This window comes from Vitis riparia, chromosome 16, assembly GCF_004353265.1.
Source record: "Vitis riparia cultivar Riparia Gloire de Montpellier isolate 1030 chromosome 16, EGFV_Vit.rip_1.0, whole genome shotgun sequence".
NCBI lineage: Eukaryota > Viridiplantae > Streptophyta > Magnoliopsida > Vitales > Vitaceae > Vitis > Vitis riparia.
The window spans coordinates 21085152-21110737 of record NC_048446.1 but is presented as its reverse complement, the minus strand read 5'-3'; the positions used below and the strand labels follow the sequence as shown (position 1 = coordinate 21110737).

General features: G+C 37.9%; 1 pseudogene; it reads left to right on the top strand.

The window, feature by feature from the left end:
- The first annotated feature begins 18246 nt into the window (after nt 1–18246).
- LOC117933402 lies at nt 18247–20015 on the top strand (annotated as a pseudogene).
- Nucleotides 20016–25586: the final 5571 nt, after the last annotated feature.

Genomic DNA, 25586 nt, shown 5'->3' with positions numbered 1-25586 from the left:
AGGAAAAGGTTGCAGCCCAGAATGAAACAATTTATATTTCCACCAAAAAAAGATCATTTTACTTCAAAAGGTTGTTGTTTACAAATGTAATATGACTTAGATACCTGCAGTTATTACTTGTATTATAGACAATAATGAGTTCCTCGAAAGCATATCTCCTGATCTATGTGGGCTTAAAGTACTTTCTGAATATCAGGTTGATGAAAACCAGCAATCCTCCTATTCCTACTCTGACAGTCCCATCTTACAGTGAAAGAAGCGAAGTCTTCTCACTCATAACCAGGGTTCCATTTTGGCCATAGTTTGATCAATCTTCAGTATGGTTGAAGTCTCTAGTGTTTTAGTAGCCACAATAATTGACAGAACGGAGGCATGGAGGAATAAAGTAGCATTGCCAAAGAACCACAACAAAGACCTCTTCTACAAGGAGTCATCCTAATGTTTTGCCCAATAGTAAATGAGGTCCTAGAGAGTCATAATTGCACAATATTTGTTTATAGTGAAATGAGCAAAAAGAAAGACCTCACTGGTTGCCTTTTTTTTTTTTTTTTTTAAGTCCGAATGTCAGCTCCTCTTACAATGGGACCAATATTTTGAATATGGATTCTGATCACTATATATGCAACAACAGAACTTGAAATAATGTGTTTTTTTTATGGACACTGGTATCCAGGAGTTCTAATTTTGTTATAAGTCGATGTCGATAAAATCAACTAGAGTTATTATGGAGAGCGTAGAACATTCTTGGAGGATTTCCTCTCATAAGCATTTAGACTCTACAACACAGTAATCCAGAAGAAAGAATCGAAAAGCAGCGTTCGAGCATCAAACAGGCCTCTGATTCTGAAGCCATCTACAAGTGAAGCACAAGACAGAAGCTTCATGTGGCAAATGGGCCTCTAGTTCAAAAAGTAGCTACAATTGAAGTCCTCTACTCCTCAGCTTCTTACATCAGATTCCAAGAAAGAGCATGGATTCCCAAGCATGCATTCGGCACAATTATGGAAACAATAGCCGAAGAAGCAAAGAAAAGGTTTAGTTCATAATCAATGGATTCTTTATTGCCCCCAAATTCGAATCTAGCTTAACTAGTTTGTCTGAAATTGAATTGTTAAGAGGCGAAAAGTGCAAGAATCCTCTCTACAGTAATGGTAGCAAAACGACCCAGTAACCATATGTTGTTGTTATGAGGAATTGTTGATTACAAGCGAGCTTGACATAATAAAGTTGATATCTCGGCTTACAAAAGTATTCTAAACGTCAACTAAAGGAGAATGATTGCCAAATATGAACCACTGGTCTGCAGGGGTAAGATTACCAAGGTTACTGTGCCAATAAATCTTGCATTTGTTGCAGTTGTGGAGCTTGATGATCTCGTAGTTGATGGCCGTATCGATGGCTGAGGAATCTAAGGGAGCCTGCATACTAGATGCACTTTGCTAGTTGGAGGACTTAAACGGTGGGATGATGGCGTTGATTTTATTGAAATCGTAGAGATTTTAGATGAAAGGGCTCATCTTGAAGATGGAGTTCCAATGCATGAAGCTTAGATTTGCAACAGAATATTGTTACTTCTTATGGTGGTCACAGGATGAAAAATGAGAAACCTGTGGTCAGAATTCTGATTTTGAGTGGAAGCAGAATGCTAAATCTGTGAGGAAGTTGTATATAGAGACTACTAACTGGCCTTCCATTGAAAGCAGAGAGGGCATTTTGGTTTGGCAATATTGGGATGCAGGCCTAGTCTTTAGATCCTCCATGCAAAGATACTTCTAAATTTCGTTCCTGTGAATGTTTTTGCAAGACTTTTGAGGATTCAAGATCATCAAATTCATCAAATTGAAAACTTGTTTTTTAATGAATGCAAACATACTGATATCGATGCAGTTTCCTTAGTGTTCTACGCTTTGGAGTCCATTCATGTAGCACTAGCAATGATGATGCATAATGACATGCCAAAGCAACTTAAGAAGTGATCATTAAAAGAATCCTAGAAATTGGGCATTGACAAAGCTAATGAAGATGACCCAACCGTAGTCAAAGGCACAAATGTTGAGTGGAACTACTAGTAATCACGTCCTGCAGGTTGTATCATTCATGGATCGGTCTGTTTCATCAAGTGGGGCTTGTTGTGAACCCTTGCAAGTTGCAACTACGAGATCTTAAAAGAGTCAAGGGAAAGACTATGGAATCAACTTCTCAACCTACAAGAAATTATGTTTTGTCCCATTCCGAACTTTATCAAAGAAGCGAGCATTTTAGCAATTTCTAAATGGTGAATTAATAACCATTCCTAGACTGGAGAAATCTAATAAGTAGAGTTTTAAGAAATGGAGCAGAATACCCAAAGGGCGGATGATCGAGATGAGAAAAATTAATGGAGAAAGATGCCTCTTTCAGAATTCACAATAAGCTGGAACTAATCAATATAAGATCTCACTCTTCCTGTTGCCATAGTATTGGTATCACATTCTTCCTAAGTTTCTAAATACTTGGAAAATATGGAGTGGACAACCATGTTCTCAAATACCCAGTCAAAATCTGGAAAACAAAGTGATTTTCCCAGTAAAAGAAATGTTATCAGCTTTGCAAGATATGAAGACATTTCATCCCATTACTAAGATGAAAGCCAAGTGGGTGCTAGATGAATTGGAGTCGTTGGGCGGTTTTCAGAAAAGTTCAGAATTACTAGATTTGGATGAAGAAGTCGTCCATGATTTCATTTTCTACTATGGCTATAATTGAGGGCTTCATTAGCAATAATGTACAACTCAAAATTCAAGGTTGGATGGCCAGGAGCAGACTTTGAAACTGGTTCAGAATCTCAATATGAAGAATCTGATTTCTCCAATTTTAGTTCTGATGAGCTTCTACAGATTGGGGACACACATCAGTTATGAGAAAGGCTCTTCATCAACTAGCACCTCACCCTCATGAGAATCCATCATGATCCTCGACACTTCTTGTTGTCTTTTTTTCCGACATGTATCAATCTAGTGGAGGCTGGTTTGAAGAGAGACAGAGGAATAACTTTATTTTAGTCATGAAAGATGTGGGCAACATCAGAAATCAGCTTGTACCAAAAAAAGGCCTTCCAACTGGAATTTGTGATTCTTCTTCGACTAATGGAAATGCCTTGGCTGTCATTTAAGGGGATTATCATATGACTGATGAAAAGGGTGTGTTCGAATGACATTGTAGACACAATGGAAAATCTGGTTGGGACTACAGCTTATAGAAAATGTTTCATAAGCTGGAAAAATGGAATTATAGAGGAATGAGGAAGCTCCCAAACAATTGGTACTCCTACTTCATAAGGCAAACAAGACTTAGGCATTAAATGGATCGTTAGCTACTATAGAGATCATATCCCTAGGAAATGAAGATGTTGCCCCAAATTCTGCTCTTACACACATCAAAAGATTTGAATTGCGTGTTGTACTTCCAAAGCTCTAAACAAAGCCACCCCTGTGAATCTTACACAGCATGCCTATGGGAAATCCTAGTGAATCATTGTGTTGTGTCAGCAACCAAAATATAAATTTCCAATGCGCTTGAAGAGTGAAGGATATGGTCTATAAAGCACAAAAAAATGATTTCTATGTGCTATTTGTTCTTTTGAGGAGGAGTTACATCCAAGGAAGATAGAAAAACTATAGATGAAATAGAAGTTCCAGGTTGCAAAATGGTTTTCAAACTCTAGGATTATGTAGTAGTAGAAGTCTTTGGACAGTCTCCTCAACCCTATCATCAACTTCAATTGCAACAACAATTTCTTTAAGCACAACAAAACTTATCAGACTAAAATGCTTAGAAAGGGACTTGAAATTTGCATGAGAAGAGACTTTGATTTGGGCACAAAAGAAAGCAGAATGCAGTTAGGGATTCAACACTAGCAAGGTAGTCTCAATCATACCTCCAGGCTCCACTCATGCAGTGGCCACCTTGGTGCAGACCATTCTCATCTTATTGCTTTTATTTTTCCTTGCCCTTGCATGTTTTGAATCAGGTTTTCAAAATCTCTTTTCCATCAAAGCAATTCCTCTTTTCTAATTTCATCCTTGGGAGATTCTAGGTTGATAAAATTCAGTTTAAAAAACCGTTGCTACCATATTTCATTTAGGCATGCTTTTTGTTATTTTCTTGGGTTTTTCAACCATTTTCTTGATTTTCTCATTTTTTTTTTCATCAAGTATGAACAAACTTCATGGTTCCAAATAATGGAACTCATAAAATCAATTCATTCAAAAGTAATTTGGACCTTGATGGGGGTCCGACATCCTTGATATCTCTTTCAATATTGATTCTAATGAGATGATTGATTGATATTGATCATCTTTGTGATACATGAGATTGTTTTACACCTATTTGTTGAGCTAATCTTGTCTTCTATTAAAGTGCTGAGCTTGCTGCCCAAGTACCCTCTCTATCACCTATTTTCCAAAATCCATGAATATGTAGGACGTTATGAGTTGTATCCATGTTTGAATGTTGTCCTTGATTGCCTTCACTTTTGTTTCATTGTCTCTCATAAAATGCATGTTGAGTAATATATTATTTGAACTAACTTTGATGTCTTATGATAACGTGTGGACCCTCACCCGATCCATCGGACTGGCGCGACTCGCTATTGAAAGAAAAGAAGGAATGAAAAAGTTGGAGTTTTCCAGTTTTGAAAAACCCACCCCCGGTGAGGAACGGTGTTGTATGGAGTCGCCACTTACTTTTTATTTTTATTTTTTAAAAAGGGGAAAATTAAGTAAGAACCAAAACCCCTAATGACCCCAGTATGAAAAAAAAACGGTCTGCGAAAACTAGATTCTGGGTCTGGGGATCTAGTTACCCATTGGGAAGGTACCTCATGCGAGGTAGCACCCCTCTAGGCCCAGAACTCGGTCTCTACTAATGAATTGGGGTATGTGGGAGCATATGGGTCAAAGATGAAACCCTAGGCTAAATAGATGTCATGAATCACACAATCCTAATTGGTATTTGGCATGCATATGAATTCAACCAACCCAAAACAATGGGTGCGTACCTGTGGTCCCCAGCCATGCGCTGCATAAAAGGTCAACCAAACACAGATAAACATGTAACAAAAATTCAGGATTAGGCACCATACATGCATATAATTCAACAATCAAAACCAACGGTGTGTACCTGTGGTCCCTAGCCATGTGCTACAGCAGAGGGTGAGTCAGCCACGCAACATGTATTCAGAATCAAGCATCAAATTTTATGCCAAACAGGAAGAAGGCTAGTTGAGATCAGGTAATGGACTCCCCAAATGTCATACAAATCAAACTAGACTTACCTAGACCACCCCACCCATAACTTCACAATTTCCCATACTAACTGAAATCAAACACTGACTTAAACCTTCAAGATGGCTCACAAGTGCCCTATAGCAAATGGGTTTGAGCCCCAATGGATAAGGGCTCGAAAAATGCCAAAAACGAGGGCTACCTAAAGTCCTTCAGCAGAACAAGTTGAACTGGTTCTCAACTGGTACAACCTATTGAGAAGAATTCCAAAATTTTTCTATAAAACTCCTAAATGAGTGAGGATTCAAACAAAAGAAACGGTCCTCAATTCCAAGCCCGGATGAGTGAGAACCGGACCAAGAAAGGCAGGTGTTCCTCATGGCTGACAGAGGCAGCCAGTTATGGTGCTGAACGAGTTGAACCGGTTCCCAACTGGTTCATCCGGTTGATAAAAAATCCCAAATTTGGTCAGAAAGTTCCTAAGTGATTAAGGAAGCAAAAGAAAGAAACGGTTCTCAATTCCGAACCCGGATGAGTGAGAACCAGACCAAGAAAGGCAAGTGTTCCTCATGGCTGACAGAGACAGCCACTTATGGGGCTGAACCGGTTGAACCTGTTCCCAACTGGTCCATCTGGTTGATGAAAAATCCCAAATTTGGTCAAACAGTTCCTAAGTGATTAAGGAAGCAAACAAAAGAAACGGTTCTCAATTCCGAGCCCGGATGAGTGAGAACCAGACCAAGAAAGGCAGGTGTTCCTCATGGCTGACAGAGGCAGCCAGTTATGGGGCTGAACCGGTTGAACCGGTTCCCAACTGGTCCATCCTGTTGATAAAAAATCCCAAATTTGGTCAGAAAGTTCCTAAGGGCTTAAGGAAGCAAAATAAAGAAACGGTTCTCAATTCCGAGCCCGGATGAGTGAGAACCAGACCAAGAAAGGCAGGTGCTCCTCATGGCTGACAGAGGCAGCCAGTTATGGGGCTGAACCGGTTGAACCTGTTCCCAACTGGTCCATCCGGTTGATAAAAAATCCCAAATTTGGTCAGAAAGTTCCTAAGGGATTTAGGAAGCAAACAAAAGAAACGGTTCTCAATTCCGAGCCCGGATGAGTGAGAACCAGACCAAGAAAGGCAGGTGTTCCCCATGGCTGATAGAGGCAGCCAGTTATGGGGCTGAACCGGTTGAACCGGTTCCCAACTAGTCCATCCGGTTGATAAAAAATCCCAAATTTGGTCAGAAAGTTCCTAAGGGATTAAGGAAGCAAACAAAAGAAACGGTTCTCAATTCCGAGCCCAGATGAGTGAGAACCAGACCAAGAAAGGCAGGTGTTCCCCATGGCTGACAGAGGCAGCCAGTTATGGGGCTGAACCGGTTGAACCGATTCATCCGATTGATAAAAAAAATCCCAAATTCAGTTAGAAAGTTCTTAAACCATTCATAACCAATCAACAAAAATCATGTGTGGCCTTTGTTATCCACACCCAAGCAATACAATATTCATATCAAAGGGAAGAAAAGATGATGAGGAAGGAGAAAAACATATGAAGACGAGGAAGATAAACTGTCAGCAAAGAAAATTCAGCATGCTTACCTCAGAATCTCCACCAAATATGATCCGTGTATGCCAATGATGACTCCCAAAACTAAGATGCTGTCATTCTCCTCTTCAAAGAAACCACAGTGCTGAAGCTTTCCCCCACACCCTCAACTCAGAAGATGCTCCTGACCTTTTTGTTTCTTTCCTCAGCAAAATTTCCCCTCTCTCTGAAAATGCCAAAAGGTCCTTTGCTCTCCTCTCTTCCCACCTTTTATACTCATACCTCAGCATTTGAGCCTCCTGGGTTCCTTCCCCTTCAGCACCGAAATCCCTTTCATCAGCATGGGAACCACACCCCTCATTACTTCTCTTAAACTTACAAGGCCAGCTCACTCCCTTCAGCTTTCAGCTTGCTTCACCACCAAAAATCCATATGGATTCGTGGTGGGCTGCAAGGAACCCAAAACAAGGCCCAAAATGGACCCACAAAATTGCCCAAAACCAATCTGGAGCTTACGGGCCTGAGCCATGTAGGATTTGGGCCCCAAAATTACTAGAATTAGTGTTTTACCTCAGCTGACTCAATGAACCGGCTGAACCGGACGAACTGGATGCCCACCGATCGAACCGATGGCAAAAAATTTTGAAAAATTGACAGAATGTTCCTAGAAGAGTAAGGAATCCATGAAAAAAAACGGTGCATGATTCAGAGTTCGGAAGAGAGAGATATGATCAAAACAATTACCAAAAATCAGTGTTCTACACCGGCTGACTCGATGAACTGGCTGAACCGGCTGCCAACCAGCTGACTGGTTGCAAAAAAATTTGAAAATTTTACAGAATGTTCCTGGAAGAATAAGAAATCCATAAAAAAGAAACGGTTCTTGATTCCAAGTTTGGATGAGGGAGATACGATCAAAACAAGCCCAAGTGCTCCGAACCTCAACATGCCCCTATAAACTCCAACTAAGCTAAAACATTGGGATGACCCCACTTCCTTCCTATAGCGTGATGTGAATGACTAGGAAAATGGCCATGGTGACCCTCCAAAATTAACCTCATACGCACCACAATGGACCATAGACAAGCCCACATGAGGCTCGGACACCGACTAAGCCTAAAAGGGGCCCTAGTGGTGCCATATGAGAACGATGGGTGCAGGTGACGCCAAAAGGATAAATGCCAGTGTCGAGGGACAAAATTGAGGGTCTACATAACGCTTAAGAAGCAGTTCATGTATGCACCCTAATTCTCCTTTATGATTGTGATTTGATTTCTTATTTGACATGCTAGTTTTGAAATCACTGTAACCCACCTAGTACCTCAATCCATTGATTAATTATCATATTTCCCTCAACTTAGTTAGTAGAGACCCCATTAGGGCTTAGAGGGGTGCTACCTCTTTGAGGTACCATCCTAATAGGTTACTTAATCCTCGGACCTAGACTCAGGCTTTTCAAAGACATGTTTTTCCAAAACTATGGAGTCACATTTTTTAGGATTTTCTTTCTTGTTTTATTTTCTCTTTTAAAATACAATAAAATAAGTGGCAACTCTGACTTTTTCAAAACAAAATTTTCACTAATAAAAGCGAATCTCACCATCGAGTGGGTACACATGTGAAAAATGCGAGTCCACATTTTGGCGACTCCACTGGGGAATTTGAGGATCAAGGTTAAACACAAGTTGAGGAAAATATGGCGTTTAATTGGCTAATTAGAGGGTACCTTTTTTTTTAGGCAAAGTGATTCAATTTGTTTGTTTGATTGATTTGCTATCTTAACATGTCTTTATACCTTTTTGTCTTGCATGATCACTTGATTGCTTGCTCACTTGAGCATGATTCACTCTCACAAATGTTAGATAAGACTTTGATTGTTTGATATTTATCTACTTTGCATGATTGTTTGTTGCATGACAACCCTTCCTCCTGCATGTTGTATAGTTGTTTTTCTCTATTTATTATCTTGCTTTAGATCTTAGGTTTTTCGAATGCATCCACACCCTTCACTATTCACTCTAGATTATCCCTAAGAGTTGAGAAGCTTGAGATCCTTCACCATTAGGAAACCCCTTGGGAAAGTGAGGAAGTGCATGTGTGAAAGTGATAACCACCTTGTATGGAAGCACCCCGCCTCTCTAGAGGCGTGTAGAGGGTTTTGTATCACCGAAGGATACAATCGCTTCTGCTAAGGATCCCTTAATCCACCCATTTTATCTTATAAAGCCACCTTAACCTTGTAGGTTAGCCTATGCCCAATTAAGATTTCATCCCTACATGTGGGTGCGTCTATGAACCTTCAGAGCTGCCTTGGTCGTAGTTGGGTTCAGTTACCCTCTCCATAGTATCTTTTTAGTGTGACCAGAGATTGGTATCAGATTGAGTATATTTGGGTTATATTCTTGCTTACTTATCAGTTGGTTCCTATAGAGCTACCCTTATACTACATCTCATCTAGTGTTTCCATATTTGTAGGAGAGTTACCGTATCCAATTTGGGTTCCTCTTCGTGGATCAGAGTTGGAGGTAGATTGACTAGAGTATCAAATCAAAGATCAGGTTAGAAAGATATGAACTCACAGATAGTTACTATGACCAGTTTGTTATGGTCATGGCTTCAATCTAGGAAGCTTTAGTTGGTCGTGGCCAAAGGATAAATGGGCAATAGGCCTAGCAGGTCTCGATTCAAGAGGATGCCTAATATGATCCTACAGTACCACCACCCCCTCTACCTAATCAGTCGGCCCCACAACCTATGCCTTTCATTTGCATAGTTAGACTGAGTTTACTTGGCCTCTTATCACAATGCCTACCCCAACCTCAAAGGACCCACATGCTTGTATGGACAGACTTAAGCAAAAGATGAGACAAATGAGGACTTTAGATGGAGCCATCACTTGGGAGGATTTTGATGGAGCACCAGTGACCAATTTGCCGACTAGGTTTAGAATGCCTGAGATTAAGAAATACACAGATATAGGTTGTCCTTGCATCCATTTGAGGCTTTATAGTACCGTTATAAGGGCCCATAGACTAGATGAAACCCAAATGATTATTTTTTTTCCCCATGTCCTTGAGTGGTGGGGCATAACGTTGGTTCATTTCATTGGATGTTTCACGTCGTAGGACATGACCTAGCCTAAGAGTTCTTGAGACAATTTGCATTTAACATTGTCATTGATGTTTAAAGGAGAGAGCTAGAGGCTTTGAGCCAGAGAGTAGAGGAGTCAATTACCTCATTTGTTGCCCGTTGATGAGAGAAGATTGCATAGATTATTGATTGTTCTTCAGAGAATGGGCAGATTAGTATAATTATAAGGAGCTTACAGCCTAGGTTCGCTAGGCACTTGATGGGATTCCCTTATACTGATTTCGGATCCTTGGTACAAGCTTTATATGCTATAAAGGGGGCATAGCTAAAGGATTATGGCTTGAGTCTTCTCCTATGACTCTAAGTGGAAGAAGCCTTTAAGATGACAGAGATCAGGGAATGTGAGCACTATCAGTTCTATAGGACTTAGACCCCCTAAACATTATTAGACAACTCAGTAGACTTCTGGTTTCTACTTCCCATCATCACCCCATGTGCAGTATAGGCCACTTATTCCCTCCGAACCCATGACTCCTACTTATCTACACCTAGTCTCGTAGCTTGTTTTTGTTGCACATGTCATAAAGAGATCCTCTACCCCATACTTAGCCTCAAGCTTTGCAAACCACCATTCCTTATGTGTAGAGACCATCATGCTAGTTCTCTCAATTGAGTATGCCTTTGAGTCGAGCTCTTTAAAGGTTCATAGAGGGTGGGTTATTGACTCCATTGGCCCCTAAGCCAATACCTCAGCTAATGCCACCTCACCTCATATTAGACCTGCATTGTTCTTATCATCAGGGCCTAAGACATGACACGAACCACTGTAACGCTTTGAGACATGCTATTCATGATTTGATAGACTAGGGTTTAGTTAACTTGGGGCAGCCAAGTGTAACCACTAACCCTCTTCCTGCCCATTCTACACAGGCGGTGTCTCCATCTTAAGGAAATATCAATCACATAGACTTTGTAGAGGATGATAGTATACATATGCTAAGTTAGGATGATGGATTATCTGAGCTTATTGTTTTGGATGACAATTATGAGGTTGATGAGGTTACATTAGTGTAGACCCCCATGATGGGGTGCATTTCATACAACTTGTTTTGCCAAATGTCCGAATTTCAGGGAGCCACGTGGAGCTTGAAGACTGGTCACCAGGTAACACACCTGACCATTGAGAGGGAGATGGTAGAAGCAATCGTAATAGGACACTTGTCAATAGGATATTTAAAGATCCTCAGGCCGTTATGGAGGAGCGTCTGACAGCTGTAGTGGGAGAGGTTGCTTTTTGGGACGTGTTTGTGGAGAGGTAGGGCAGCGTTTCTGTTAGAGCAGGAGGGGGATTCTGGCAGAGAGCGAGAGCAGAGGATTCTGTTAGCTAGGGGGTCTTCACTGAAGAAAGAAGAGGGAGAGATTTTGCTGCAGGGAGATATTTGAGAGAGATTTCGGAGGAGCCTTGGGAGGAGGAAGCTTTAGAAACCAGAGGAGATTAAAGAGAAAACAGAGGAGAAAGGGAGGTGGAGAACTATGGTGAGTTGAGTTTCAAAATCACGGGAAAACAGCTTGAAGGGAACCAGAGGAAGCTTGACCATCTTCACCCGGGGAGCTCAGGTATGAATCTCCTCGATTCTCATTTTTGCTATTTTGCTCAGTTTGCTATTGAGTTCCCAGCATTAACCTGTTGATTGGGAGTAGGCATTCAAGATTACATGATGGTTTTGACCTCTAAGGTGTTTTGATGGTGTTCTAACGCGCTCATTCTTTTTTTTTTATTTGGTTTTGTTGGTATTGGTTAGCAAAGTTCCTTCTTCATATTTGCAGTCATGCTACCCACTTATATTTGAAATGCCTTTTTATCTATCCCACTCAGTTTTTTTTTAAGTTCATTTATCACCCATGAGATAGAGTTTGGACTAATGTTTCCTTTGTCATATTCACTCTAGCTTTGTTTCTGTCTCTGACTTCCTTTTATTTTTTTCCTCTGTTTTTGGTTTGTAATGAGAAACGGACTTTCCTATTTCTGGAGAAGATTTTGTGATGTTATGGGATGTTGTTGAGTTTGGCACCAGATGGCTGTATTCGTTCCCCTTTTAAATCACTTTATGGGTTCTTTGGGGAGTGAGCATTACAGAAAGAAAATCATGACTCATGGGTATTAAGGGTGAGTGGAGTTCTCTCAGGTGGTGAAAGGTGTTTTGATCCTGAAGAATAGATCTCTCTACATCGGGTTTTGCTCACCGGACAGAGCAAAGGTGATGGATTACTGTCTACAGACGGTGCCTTTGACAAGTGCGCAGTGGGTCAGTTGAAGGAGTTGGAGCAAGGGAGATAACAGAGGAAAGGAGCATCTGTAGGTGAGTTAGGAGTCCTTGGGAGTGAGTTTAATTCCGATGGAGGGCTTGGCCCAGCTGGAGGCCCTGTGCGAGATGCTCTATAATTCGCAGGACTCAGCGGAACGAGCTCATGCAGAGAACACTCTTAAATGCTTTTCAGTGAGCACTATTTACATTTCGCAATGCCAATACATTCTGGACAATGCATTGACTCCTTATGCGCTGATGCTGGCCAATTCGAGTTTGTTGAAGCAAGTCACTGAGCATAGCTTTGCTTTACAGCTTCGTCTTGATATCAGAAATTACCTTATAAATTATTTGGCGACAAGAGGACCGGAACTGCAGCCTTTTGTAACTGGATCCCTAATTCAGTTGTTATGCCGAGTTACAAAGTTTGGGTGGTTTGATGATGACAGATTCAAAGATGTGGTTAAGGAATCAATGAACTTTTTGAGCCAGGCAACATCAGATCACTATGCTATAGGTCTGAAAATACTGAACCAGCTATGGGGAATGGCACCTACCCGAGTCCCACTTTTGCCCCATGCATGCCATATTTCTTTTTAACACCACGTGTCTTCATACCCTTTCTTTTCATACCCACAAACCATTTCTCTACATTCATATCTAACCCATTTCCCATCACCAGTTATACCCATTAAATCCTTCACGTCCCAACTCATATTTCCACCATGCCCATACTCATTAGATGCCCACCATAATCCTATTCACATTCATCCCTCTCACACATCCACTTGTCTTACCCATCTTCCTCCAAAGCACCCCATTCAGGTAATGGGCATGTTATACAACTTGAAGAAGAGGTACCAGGTAGAATTGCAGAGACTGAATAGTGGGATCCGTTGGTGAGTTACTGGTATTGGTTCCAAAAAGATGAAGGCCATATTGTGGCAGCTGGCTGTTGGAGTGGACCGCAACAGCAACAACAACAGCAACAATAGCAGCAGCAGCAGCAACAACCACCACTCCAACAGCAGCAGCAACCACTCCAGCAGTAGCATGGCCGTTTCTGGAGACGTTGAGATCAGACTCCAGAGCTATGTAAAATAATTGCTAGAAACTTGAGATTTTATTCTTTGAAGCGAAGAAACAAATGAGTATAAAGACACTGCCCTTAGTTCAGGAGGCCATTTCCTGCAAGTTGCAGCAATTTTCAGCCGATGAGCTAGTTCAAGCTGTCAAAATGGTTGACATTGTTGACACGTTTAAGCTTCAAGAACAATCAGCATTTGAGAAACAGTCGGCTGCTGATATGAAGAGGTGCATCACATTGTTGACAATCTGAGCATGTGGAGGGGATTACCCAGATTTCTTAAGCTATAAGTCAGTTTGCTACACGGGTGAACTCGTAATCGTTCACTTATGCGTTAAATTTTCTGATAAAAAGAAAATATCCTCCAATTTGACCAGCTCCATAACGTGGAAATGGTTCTAAAGGGAGATAATGACCTTATGAACTCTGCTCCTCCACGCGGGAAATCCTGTGAGCCTTCCTATGATGTCCTATACAGAGTTTAAGGAACTATGGAAATTAGCAATCCTGACCATTGCTTGACATGGGTTCAATTCGAGTTCAATGTTTTACTTGGAAGAATACTAACAAAAATGAATGCATGGCATTTCTGACCGAGCAATGGTATATTAATGTGTTGAATCAAACCCATCTCTCATGGATCCGAACACGCATATCGTATGGGTAGATAATAGGAATGAAGCTCACTATGAAGTTAGAGCGGGTGAAGAACTCCAAATCTGGTATATTGACACGAGTGTGGATCATGATGCTTGTCGAATCCTCTTGTTCCAAGGATTTGGTTTTAGGTGAAATTGTCTTTGTTGTTTTGCAGATGCTGCAGGGTTGTCCTCCACTATAGACGAGTTTTGCTTGGTTTCTGAAAACTCTGGAATATGATGAAGGTGACGGCATGGGATCAGCGTCTTCAGGTCAATCTTCTATTGAAGCTACAGGGTTTCTAAAGCAAAGTCATGGGCATGGAGAGTCTTCTGTTAGAGGACAAGTGTCCTCAAGTTCAAGGAGTGACGCGTCAGCAAAGTCTCATTACCACCTATGTGAAATCGATCCTGAGAATGAATCCTTGCCAATAAATTTCGACAAAGTCAATCGAAGTGTGTGCCTAGAAAAGAATCATCAAGACCTCAATACCCAAGCGCATCTGGAGTACAACCATAAGCCCAGGTGAAAATCAGAAGGTTGCGAATTCAGTGATGTGGTTTAGTGACCAGTTTATGTGCACCCCTGGGGACCCATAACCTGCATGGTTAATCCTTATCAACTCTCCCACTTATACATTTTTTGCATGGCCACCTTTGGGGCCACATACCTTTTTTTTATTTTATTTTTATTTTATTTTCACCATCTTTGATTTCAAAATAATCCCCCCTAAATTTCAATTTTCAAATATTTTCCAAATAACTTCATGGTTTTCAAATTTTCATCCTTAGAGTTTTTAGGTCCCAAAAATCATATTTTTAATAAAATTTCGCTACCATTTTCTTTGCCATGCAATTCTCATCTCTTCTTATTTTTAAAAAATGTTTTAAAATAAGCAAGAATAAAATTCCATAATTCCGAATAATGGAATTTATGGAATTAATTCATGCAAAAATAAATGGGCTTTGGTGGGGGCCCCACATATATGATTTCATGACTGATTGACTGGTTGGTTGACTTGTCTGCCATGTGTGATTGATTTACTCTGTTCCTTGATATACATATAGTCATTCTGTGTTTATTCACTAACCCCATTCCATGATAGCGCGTTGTTGTTCGATGCCCAGGTACGCATTCATTCATTCTGATCATTCTCTATATGTATTCTGATTCTCATATATGCATGATTGATGTGGGTATCCATTGATTTACTCATCCATTGCCATGATTATTTCATTTTATTAGTAGATACCCGACTTTAGGGACTTAGAGGGGTGCTACGATCTTTACCGTACCTTCCCTATAAGTAACCTGACCCCCGAACCTGATCCGGTTTTTCACAGACCACCTTTTCCGAAACAAGGAGTCACACTTAGGGTTTTTCTTTCTTATTTTGTTTACCCTTTAAAAATAAAACAAAAATAAGTGGCAACTCCAAGTCATTTTCAAATAATCAATAAAAAATCAATTTTTCAAATAAAAATCAAGCTCGCCCTCGAGTGGGAAACGCATTGAGCCGAAATGCGAGGTCCACAATTAGGTTCTTAGGTTCCCACACTATTCAATTTGATTCCAAATGAGATGTCATTCCAATTTATTCATTCTGTATCGTTAGTTATTAGACATTAGGATACCTTGGTTATGTTCACTTTATGGCCAAAGGATATTGAGTTCGAGGATAGAGATGTTTAGATTGTGACCCATAGTGGGAGGATAGCTTAGCTACCACATCCAACAATTAGGTCATTTGAGGAAGCAACCTCTCTAGAAGGGGTTAGGAAAGAGGATGATGAGGTTATGAGACAGTTGTAGAGCACCTAGGCTCATATCTCTATTGGAGTCTATTGGTATCCTCTAGTACTCACAGAGATGCTTTGATTCGAACTTTGAGTCAGATCAAGGTTGAGACTACCACCACTCCAAAGGAGTTGATTTACATGATGACGACTAACAAAGCCACTTGCATTATGTTTTCAAATGATGATTTGCCACTCGAGGGTTCAAACCATACACATCCTCTATACATCTCAATTGGTTGTTCAAGCCATAAAGTTCCATATGTCCTGTTGGACAATGGCTCGACTTGAAATGTTTGTCCTTTAGCCATTGCTATAGCCATTGGATTCTCACCTTCAGATTTTGGTCTTTCTAATTAGACAGTCAGAGTGTATGATAACACCAAGAGAGAGGTTATAAGTACATTGATAATTGATTTATTGATTGGTCCGAGCACATTTCCTATTTTGTTATAGACTTTGAGGATTCTCACATCCTTTAACCTACTACTAGGGTGACCTTGGATTCATAGAGCTGGAGCCATTCCTTCTTCCCTTCATCAAAAGGTGAAGTTCATTCATGATGGGCAGGTCATCATAGTATAGTCTACTAGAGATATGGTTGCCTCTTCTAAGCTAGTGCTTCAAATTAGTCATAGTGATGATGACTTATTTCTGACTAGATTTACATTGGGATGAGGTACAAACACTTGAGATTGAAGGCTTCTATAGAGACTTCATAACTATGTCATTTGATAAGCACAACAGTATAGTAGTTCTTGACATGATGAGGGGTATGTCTTTCTTACCTGGCATAAGTTAGAACGATGTCAGCATGGGCCTAGTGAGTTTATAGTGGCCATTGATCATGATACACCATTCGGACTTAGGTTCATTCCTATTGAGGGTTGATTATTGATACATGGTGTGACTACAAAGGAGAAGGTGAGGGTGAGATTGTCCCACACACCATATGATTATCCTATTCACCCCCTATAGGAATGAGTTTGGTTGATTACTTTGTCAGAGGATCAGAGATCCGACCTCATTTAGAGAAGATTGATAATGTGATTGTTATGGATGGAGAGATTAAGTTGCAACATCTATTTCATTAGTTACAATTAGGTGATGGGACTCCTGGCACATTTGTTTCTGTGGTGATTGCTTCCCCGTCTCCAGATCGAGCTAGTTTATTATCCCTATGCTTCTAGATGAGTCACTACTGATGAAGTGGTCATTAAACTTCTTGAGATGATCGATAAAGTTGTCTCCCATGACAAGAAGTGAGATGAGATGAATATGATGGGTATGAGTCAAATTACTATTACTGTTCAACCCGAGCCCACTTCACCATTCAATTTGTTTAGGGTGTTTACTATTGAGGTTGCTGAGGAGATCCAAACTATTCTTATTCTAGAGTTTTAAAAAGATGATGGTAGTTTGTTTGAGGGCACTATTAGCCATGTTGAGGGAACGTCTAACTTTGTGGACCCACCTCTTTCTTTTAATGTTTTATCGAGATTTGTCTCACACTCTAATGATGTTTCTATTGCTTCATTTATGGATTTGAGTATTTTCAACTATTCGTCTGTCTCTTGTGATAGTATCTCTATATTTACACCCCACTCACCCACTCCACAGATATTTCATATAGATGATGAGATTGCATAACCTGATTCAAAGAGAAATTCTTTTGATGCTTCAGATCCCATAGATGAAAGAGTTTCACTTGCTATAGGGGATGTTTAAACTATTGATTTTGGTACAAGGGATCAGCCTAGAGAGCTAAAGATTGGCTTACCCCTATCCCTAGATGAGATGGATAAACTTATTTACTCAAGACATTGTAGACCCACAATTTTGTCCTCCTAGCACATGCCCTATTAGATACTTATTCGATACTTTACGTTAGCTCCTTGGTGGCCCATATCTACTCACGCTACTTACCTTTCTTGAGCCACCTTGGAGACTGGTTAAGGGATCACCTAACCTCTTTATTGTGACCCTTGGCAGTTTTGATTTAGACTTAAGCTTTCCATTCCTTTTTAAGATAGTTCTTAGACATGTTTAGGTCGCTTAGACAATGTCCCGATCACTTTAGGACACTTAGTTCATTAGGCACCCACTTAGGCCCGTTTAAACACTTCATTGGGCTTAACTTTTTAAGTAATCTCTTCATCATTATTGCATGCATTCGATAATTATATTTATGTTCATTTTTACTCTTTATTTGTTTATTATTATCATTATCATTATTATTATTATTATCACTATTTTTTTTTTTTTTTTGTTCACTTATCTAATAGGAAATTGCTTGAATTGTTTAGACTTCACAATGTGCATACAACCCCCTTATTGAATGATGGAATTGTACAACATTCTCTTTCATTTTCTTTTAATCATATTTCATTTTATTACCGATTTCATGACTTTCATTAGTTTCTTCTCTTTTCCTTTAATTTTTAATTTTATCTTATTTTGTTTTGCATGAGGAGCACCATCTTGGGGAGTACAGAGGAAAGGGGAGGAATCGATTCCATGAGTAGAGAAAGAGAAAAAGGAAAGCAAATTTCTCAAGTTTCTGGGCTTTATGTGGAACCCCTTGTCATGGGTCATAGAAGTTGCAGCTCTAATGGCAATTGTCCCCGCAAGTGGAAATGGGCAACCCCTGGATTGGCAGGACTTTGTTGGTATCGTCTGCCTGCTGGTGATCAACTCAACTATCAGTTTCATTGAAGAAAACAATGCTGGCAATGCAGCTGCTGCCCTCATGGCTGGTCTTGCTCCCAAAACCAAGGTGCTTAGGGATGGGCGATGGAGCGAGCAGGATGCTGCAATTCTGGTCCCTGGAGACATTATTAGCATCAAGTTGGGTGACATCATCCCTGCTGATGCTCGTCTTCTTGAGGCTGATCCTCTGAAGGTTGATCAGTCTGCACTCACAGGGGAGTCCCTTCCAGTGACAAAGCATCCTTCTGATGAAGTTTTCTCGGGTTCTACTTACAAGCAAGGTAAGATTGAAGCTGTGGTCATTGCTACTGGTGTCCATAACTTCTTTGGAAAGGCTGCACATCTTGTGGACAGCACCAGCCAAGTTGGGCACTTCCAGAAAGTGCTTACTGCTATTGGTAACTTCTGTATACGCTCCATTGCGGTTGGAATGCTGGTTGAAATTATTGTCATGTACCCAATTCAGCACAGGAAGTACAGGGATGGAATTGACAATCTGTTGGTTCTATTGATTGGAGGCATTCCTATTGCCATGCCCACTGTTTTGTTAGTGACAATGGCTATTGGATCACACGGACAGTCTCAGCAGGGTGCCTTCACCAAGAGGATGACTGCTATTAAAGAGATGGCTGGTATGGATGTTCTCTGTAGTGACAAGACTGGGACCTTACTCTTAACAAGCTGAGCGTGGACAGAAACTTGGTTGAGGTTTTTTTTGCAAAGGGTGTTGATAAGGAACATGTGCTCCTGCTTGCTGCAAGAGCTTCTGGGACTGAAAATCAAGATGCCATTGATGCTGCCATTGTTGGGATGCTTGTTGACCCAAAAGAGGCCCAAGATGGTATCAGAGAAGTGCACTTTCTTCATTTCAATCCAGTGGACAAGAGGACTGCTTTGACCTACATTGATGTTGATGGCAAGTGGCACCGAGCAAGCAAAGGTGCTCCTGAACAGATCTTAGAACTCTGCAAATGCAAGGAAGACGTCAAGGAAAAGGCCCATTCGATCATTGACAAGTTTGCTGAACGCGGGCTTCGCTCCTTGGCTGTTGGAAGACAGGAAGTTCCAGAGAAAAGTAAAGAAAGTCTGGGCAGTCCATGGCAGTTTGTTGGTTTGTTGCCCCTGTTTGATCCTCCAAGGCATGACAGTGCAGAAACCATCCGCAGAGCCCTCAATCTTGGAGTCAATGTCAAGATGATTACTGGTGACCAACTTGCCATTGCCAAGGAGACGGGCCGCAGGCTTAGAATGGGAACAAACATGTACCCTTCTGCTTCTTTGCTTGGTCAGGACAAGGATGCCTCCATAGCCGCACTCCCAGTGGAAGAGTTGATTGAGAAGGCTGATGGATTTGCCGGTGTATTTCCAGAACACAAGTATGAAATTGTGAAGAAGTTGCAAGAGAGGAAGCACATCTGTGGAATGACTGGAGATGGTGTCAATGATGCCCCTGCTCCGAAGAAGGCGGATATTGGAATTGTTGTTGCTGATGCTACTGATGCTGCAAGAGACGCACCGTTCATTCCTAAAGGTCGGTTCCATCAAGTGGATAATAATGATTTGACTATTGCTGTTAACTTCTGGTGACGGCCAAACATAACGTCCAGCAACATATGGGCATATATTATTTGAGGAGAAAATTGAGGAGGATTGGGACACTTACCAAATTGGACACGGGGTGGTAGAATCTCTAAGTGAGTCACCATGCACGCACTTTCCATATATCCACGCGCATTAAAAAAAGGAAACAAAATATTCCATACAAAGGTGGGCTATCATATAAAATATGGGAAGGAACGGGCAGAAATGCAGGGGACACGGAGAGAATATATATTTTTTTCTTTAGCAGAGAGATAGAGACGGGAAAAAGGCTTTTCTTAGGGGGAACGGAGATCCACATAAAAAGAAAGTAATCTCTTTAGAGAAGGAGACACGGAGAAGGACAAGGGCTTTTGAGGGATGAGACTTTTTCTTTTGGAGCGGAAATTCACATACAAGGGTGGAGAGGACACATCAAGAGAGTATTTTTTTCGATACAATACAGGTTAGTTTTCGATTTTTGATACAGTATTTCTTTTTTTTAGTTTGGGTTTTAGTTGATTGGTTTGATTAATTGTTTGTGATAAATTCTTTTAAATCTCGATGTTGAACAATCTTTTATTTTTCTTAGATTAAATGTCTCTCTTTTATGATCGTAATTCATTAGTTCTATGCTAGTTTATTTTAATCTACATGAAAGTTTAAATAAAGTTCATATTTTTAATTCTGATTAATTTAAATTTTAGTTTATTTTTAATCTGAATATGTTATTGATCTTATTTTTTTTAGTTCAATTGGTCTTGTGAGGTAAAATTCATATTTTTAATTTCAATTAGTTTAATCCTAGTTTATTTTTAATTTGAATACGTCATTGATCTTAATTCTTTAATTTAATTGATCTTGTGAGGTAAAATTCATATTTTTAATTTCAATTAGTTAAATTTTAGTTTATTTTTTAATTTGAATATGTTATTGATCTTAATTTTTTTAGTTCAATTGGTCTTGTGAGGTAAAATTCGTATTTTTAATTTCAATTAGTTTAATCCTAGTTTATTTTTAATTTGAATACGTCATTGATCTTAATTCTTTAATTTAATTGATCTTGTGAGGTAAAATTCATATTTTTAATTTCAATTAGTTTAATCCTAGTTTATTTTAATTTGAATATGTTATTGATCTTAATTCTTTAATTTAATTAATCTTGTAGGTAAAATTCATATTTTAATTTCAATTAGTTTAATCCTAGTTTATTTTTAATTTGAATATGTTATTGATTTTAATTCTTTAGTTTAATTGATCTTGTGAGGAAAAATTTATATTTTTAATTCCAATTAGTTTAATTCTAGTTTATTTTAAATTTGAATATGTTAATGATCTTAATTCTTTAATTTAATTGATCTTGTGAGGTAAAATTCGTATTTTTAATTTCAATTAGTTTAATCCTAGTTTATTTTTAATTTGAACGTGTTATCAATCTTGATTCTTTAGTTTAATTGATCCTGTGAGGTAAAGTCTACATTTTTTAATTCCAATTAGTTTAATTCTAGTCATTAATCATGTGTTTCTTGAAATCTAAATGTTAGTTTTTTGGATGATAATTTTGTTAGTTTAGGAGGTCATAAATTTGTTGCCTTAGTGATTGTTGGTCAAATTTTTTTTTGAGGGCCACTGGAAAACCCATGAAGGTTGGCCTTTACCCTCACCACTTTAATTGACAAGATTTTCTAAATCCTTTATTTCGTGATCTTTGTTTCCTTTTGTTTTGATTGATATTTTGTTTTCTATTTTTGTTATTTTAAAAATTAATTTCTTTTATGTTAAAACAAAACTCTTTTTCTCAAAAAAAAAAAAAAAAAAAAAACCTTTTAAGAAATTTTTATTGTTCATTTAAAGCCTCTAGAATCAAAATCTCTTTTTTATTTAAAAAAAAAACATGCAACCATATCTTAGTCGGTTTGCATCCCTCTCAATTTTCAACAAAAATTTTGGTTTTAAACAAAACGCGAATCAAAGCTTGTGGTCCCAAATAAATGGGATAATTTTAGGCTAAATTCGTGTATATTAATTTGGGGAATTGGTGAAACCCCTACATAAGAAAATCTTTTTTCAAAATTTATTTTTGCTACCACCCTACTATTTATTGTAATTATATTTACATTTTTCTTTTTAGGAATGGTATACAAGATATGTATGATAATTAATTATTCCGAATTTTATAATTTTTGCTAATTAATTAGATAAGCATGTTGGGATTTATTATTTATTATTTATTATCTAACCCCATGTCCTGAGGAAGCACATTAGGAGTTATAAATGCTATCCAGGTACGTCCCCAAAATTTCATGAATATGCATGTCATTGCCTTTGTTTGATGCCATACTTGATTGTCTCGATGCTTGTTTGATCATCCTTGATAAAATGCATGTCATGTGTCATATTTCTGAATTAACCATTGATGTTTTATGATAGCGCTTAAGAAGTGGTTCAGGTACATACCCTAACTTTCCTTTATTGTGATTGATCTCCTTATTTAGCATGCTACTTTTTGAAATCACCTAGCTTACTTAGGTATCTACAATTAATCAATAAATTGCCCCATTTCCCCAATTTAGTTAGTAAAGACCTCTTTAGGGCTTAGAGGGGTGCTATCTCCTAGAGGTACCTTCCCAATAAGTAACCTGATCCCCGGACCTATACTCGGGTTTTTCAAAGACATGCTTCTTTCCAAAAATTATGGAGTCATGTTTTAGGGTTTTTCTTTCTTGTTTTATTTTCCCTTTAAAATAAAAAAATAAAAAAAAGTGGTGGCTCCAACTTTTCCAAAACTAAATAATTTTTTCACAAATAAAAAGCGAGTCTCATCGATCAAGTGGGGACGCACGTGAAAAATGCGAGTCCACAGACATACTTAAATGTCTTTACATGGTCTTATGAGGACATGTCTGACCTTCATCCCTCTATAGTTCAACACCACTTGCCTATTCTGCCACATGCTAAATCGATTAGCAGAAGTTGAGGCGATTGGATTGGAGTCTACAGGTGAAATAGGAGATTTTGAAGCAATTTAGTGTTGGTTTTATATCGGTGGTTGAGTATCCAGAGTGGTTGGCTAATGTTGTTCCTGTTCCCAAAAAGGATGACAATATTAGAGTTTGTGTTGATTTCAGAGACCTTAATAAACCCAATCCTAAGGATGAGTTTTCCATCCCACACATTCATTTGTTGATTGATAGCATTGTAGGCCATTCGATGTTGTCTTTCATGGATGGGTTTTCTGGGTATAATCAGATTTTGATAGCTTTATAGGATATAGAGAAGATTGTCTTCATCACTGAGTAGGGTATACACTATAGCAAAGTTATGTCATTTGGGTTGAAGAATGCAAGAGCTACTTATCAAAAGGTCACTACTACTTTGTTTCATGACATGGTGCATAGGGATATGGAGGTATATGTGGATGATATGATTGTGAAATCCTGAGATAGAGCAGACCACCTAATAGCTTGAGAAAGATTCTTTGAGAGGATTCGAAAATTCAAATTAAGGCTAAACCCTCACGAAGTGCACCTTTGGAGTGACTTATGGGAAATTTTTGGGGCAAATGGTCAATGAGCAGGGCATAAAGGTTGATCTAAATAAAATCAAAGTCATACTTGATGTGCCTATGTCGAGTACTGAGAATTCAAATATTTGCTATCACACACGACATTCACCGTTGAACGAGTTCATTCGGGAATAAGCCACTTATGGCCCTTGATTGATATTTGAAAAAAAAAACGTTGTCGTCGTTGTCTCTCAAATTGTGATCAAGATGAAAGAATCAAAGGGATATATTCTTTTGTAAAATAATATTACCATAAATTTATACCCTACAATTTATCAATTTTAATAAAAATATTTTGTTTGCATTATTTTTCCTATTGTTTTGCTTAGTTGCAGGACTTTTGTGAAATTTGTGCGTACAAATATTACAACTGGTTTGTTTGTAGAAGTTTATTTTGGGATAATGTAATAAAAATTGAAAATAAATAAGCATAAAAAATAAAATAAAAATAAAAATTTGAAAATAAAGGAACTTAGTTATTCACATAAAGGCCACATAAAATCATTGTCTTGATTAATGATGAAAATATTGGTAATCATAGATATATCAGTATTTTGATTTTACAAATATATCGACAGATATTTTGGAAAAAAAAATTAGTAAGCCTAAAATTCATCAAAACTCACGGAAATGTATGAAAAACCTCATAGAAATGTAATTAGACGTATAATAACATTTTAAAGTTGTTTTGTTGAATAGTTTGATATATGTATTATATAATTTATCATATTTAATAATAATATTGTATGTGTTGATAAAAAAAATATAAATTTTATAAGTGTATATTCATTATTAAATTACATTAAATATTATCCGATAATAATATTATGATATTTGAATATAAAATGTCTAATTTTAAAAATATTTAATATTAAAATTATGATACATTTAATTCAATTATATTAAATGATATAAAATAAAATGATGAATAAAGAAAATTATCATGATAATTTTTATATTTTTGGTAATTAATTAAATGAAAATTTTTCATTTAATTATAAAATAATTATAATTAATTTGTTCATTAAAATATTTTTTTTAATATTTTGTTTATATGATAACTTTTAATAATAAGAATATATATATATATAATAATATATATAATATATATATATATATAATATATATGGTGGGTGAGGTGTAGGTTGAATATTTTATTTGCGGCTCAAGTCCTCTCAACTGCAAGTAGAAAATAAGTCATTTTAAGCTTTGATTGGCAGCTTGACTTGTGTCGGAGCTAGCAACGTTTTTTTGGCAGAAACTTTAGCACAATTTTTCAAAATTTCATCGAAAATTTATCAATAGTTGGAGATATTTTCCTTGTTTCGCCAATTAATTGGCAAATGTCGAAATTTCGACTAAACATGTAGATTTTTCGCCTGCTTATTTCATTTCATCAGTCAACGATATGCGAAATTTCGCTGAAATTATCATCCCTGATCTTGATCCATTAATAATTTTATAAAAATTTAAATAATTAAGTAAAAATTTGAAAATAAATGCACAAAATTAAAAATAAATAAGGGAATTTATATTTGCATTTATTGAAATTCTTTTTGCACCCACCCTAATTTCATATTCACTTAAAAATTAAAATCTTATTAATACAATCACCCTATAATTTTGAAAATACCCAAAACATCCTTCCCATTCTTCTCTCCCTAAACTCAATTTTTTTTTTTTTATCTTTTTTTTTCTTCTTTAGGCCAGATTTTTCTCAACCACAAACCCTAGGAGAAAATCATCTTCTTTAAAACTCATTTGACAATTGAAAAGTATTGAAAACACTTTCTTAAACAATTGTAATTTGTTAATATATTTTGTTTGAATCCACATAACATACCACATGAATTTGTTTTAGGGTTTATTTTTTTATGAAAAACTAGTTATAAAAATAGTTGAAAAACTATTATGACAAATTTAGAAATGATTTAGAAGTGAGAAATTACAGAAAACTATAATATAAATGAAAAAAAATTATTATGTAGTATTTGGACTTGTAAGGTTGAACATCG